Source organism: Epinephelus moara, chromosome 13 (assembly GCF_006386435.1).
Source record: "Epinephelus moara isolate mb chromosome 13, YSFRI_EMoa_1.0, whole genome shotgun sequence".
Lineage (NCBI taxonomy): Eukaryota > Metazoa > Chordata > Actinopteri > Perciformes > Serranidae > Epinephelus > Epinephelus moara.
This window is the reverse complement of record NC_065518.1, coordinates 10,392,380-10,394,948: the sequence shown is the minus strand read 5'-3', so window position 1 is coordinate 10,394,948 and position 2,569 is coordinate 10,392,380. Positions and strand designations below refer to the sequence as shown.

Sequence of the window (2,569 nt, the reverse complement as noted above, 5' to 3'; positions counted from 1 at the left end):
TTCTCTCCTAAAAAATATAGTATAAATATCTGTAAAATGGTTTTAATCTTTTCTCAGAATCTGCCTTACATTATATTTTCTCATTGCACAGTGACAGTTGAAGTGAGGTAGCTTTCATTGCTGATGTTATTCATTATTCATATTCTCTGTGGTCCAGACCTAAAAGTATCAATAATTAATTTTATTCACTGGCTGATATTTACCGTTATTCACTGTGAGTCAGGACCATGTTGGCTGATGAGCGTTTGAGTCGCTTCGAACTGACGTGACCCTCAGTACAGGACAGGAAGCTAGAAATATGATACATGTGATTATTGTGAGTCAAAATTACAATAGTTTAATAGATAATTTCAACAAAGTGCTGTGCATTTTAAGGAAAGTAGAGTATCATGTCCTTTGCAAAGGAACAAGTCAAGCAGCCTAACCCTGGGTGCACAACCTATCGCATTGACGGATTGACGCTGACCGGAAGTCATTCATTCCAATAGAGGTGAAAATGACGGATAGTAACGGACTAGCGCACAGCACGGTAGCGGTTCCATTGACCATCGGACTGTGGAGGTGTTGGATTTTTCCTACTTGGGCATTGACAACATGGGAGAAACGGAGCGTTACAGTGCCGGAAGTAGGAAATAAATTTCAGTTGTAAACAAACAATATCTCATTTATTTATGCAAAAGAAAAATAAGCATAAGCTTTTTTTCCACTATTAAAAGTAATTGTTGACCATAGCTTGATTTCTATGCGGTTGATAATTAATCTATATTTTCGAATTTTGCGCTCATTTCCATAGCCCATTTCACGCCTATATATCAGCTCTTTCAGTAGTACACTACTCAACTCGTCTCAGTTCAGTTGGTACAGTGACAGTCAACATGAGAGATCTTAGCAGGAAGATATTGCTAGCTCTTCTGCTAGATGACTTCGCTAACAGCTCTCGCCGACAGCACGCTAGCTAGCCGCCCGCATCTGGCCAGGTCCGTCAACAACGGAACCTCGTGGCGTTGTTCTGGGGGTGGGGAATGCGCTGGGGAAACGCTCCGTTAAAACAGGAAAAATAGGTTGTGCACCCGGCGTAAGTTTAAAGGGTGATAACTGATGATGTTTTTATCCAGATATGCACACTGATCATTGTCCTGCCTTTAGAGAGTCCAGGCTGCTGGTTTCTGGTCTGCAGGTCCAAACAAGACTGCAGGATGAGTCAGCAGACTTTGATTTATGAATACTGAAAACTGCTTTTAATAACTCATATATTGACGTGTACCAACAGGTAGCCAAACATTTAAAGCAGAGACCAAGATGAAACTGTGCATTTCAGTATGTCTTTAATGTGTTTGCAGCCAGAATTAAGGAATTTAGAAGCACATGAGCTCATCACAGGGGCAAAAAGGCGAAACTACAAAATGGCTACTCTGTCACATTAGGTGACTTAAGTGCGTTTAATTCAGCCGTGACGTGGTGAGACACATGTCAAACTACATGTGAAAAACATGACCAGTCAGTGCAATCTTTAAGAACCTTCACATGGTGGTTGGGCAGGAGGGGTTAGAGACAAACGTCTGGGATCAAACACTGTGCCGTCAAAGTGTCATAGAACACAGACGTTCGTCAAGACATTGGAAGTAGGAAAGAAGTGTCACACACTCTGGCTCCATCTGCGTTTCCCTTTAGTCACATGACATTTCAGCCCTTAAACCTTCATTATAGTCGAGACATGAGCACAAATTTTATCCATGTTTCCAGAAAAAAATCAAAATAAAATGTGAAGTAATGTGTTAATCGTCCACTGTCATGTGAATATCAGGAGTCAGGCGCATCAAGATCAATAGTTGGTGACGCTAACTCTACAGTTAGGTGTCATTATAACATTTCATAGGTAAAGGGCGACACTTGTGGAAATCATGTAAATATGACTTATGTTTGTTTTTAATTTATTGATTTAAGGGACATTTTAGTCTCCTCGTGGCTCTACACAGATCTCATGTTTTCATCTCTTCAGTGTTTGTTAAGGTCACACGCTTCAAGATTTATTTAAGTCTGTTCTTAATGCATTTTGTCGTATTTTCTTTATGATACACCAGATTTTCCACCTCATCCAAGCTTAAAAACTTTCCTGTAATATTTCAGCTCTTTTAAAAAATTGCCAGTGAAACTTTGCATGAAAACAAGTGGCTGGAAATATACTTATCGTCAAACTCAGGCAGGAGAAGGTTAAAAACTGGGCCTTGTGAGAAGTAGTTGTGTCACAGTATGACACACTACACATGATAAAACTACAAATCGTCCCGCCCTGAGCTCTTTGAAAATGAGAAGAGAAATTAGTAGAAATCAGGTGAGATCGTACTCGTCTTGTAGCTGTGTCCTGCTGAGAGATGTCAGTGGTTAACTGTTAATCGAAACTGCCGGCTAGACGTGTTAACATGCAGAAGCATAGTTCGTAATGCTCGCCCTCTGGTTATCACTGGTTAGCTAGTCTGTCCCCATGTTTGGTCCCCCCTCTGTTGGGGTACCTAGCACACAGATCTGGTACTAAAAGGTGGAGCTGTGAACACTGCAGTCTGATTGGTCA

General features: G+C 40.8%; 1 protein-coding gene across 3 annotated transcripts in view; it reads left to right on the top strand.

Moving 5' to 3' along the window:
• The window catches only part of rnf157 (ring finger protein 157), a 38,698-nt gene that overhangs the window by 31,406 nt on the left and 4,723 nt on the right, over nt 1–2,569 (top strand). The gene's annotated exons all lie outside the window — the stretch shown is intronic.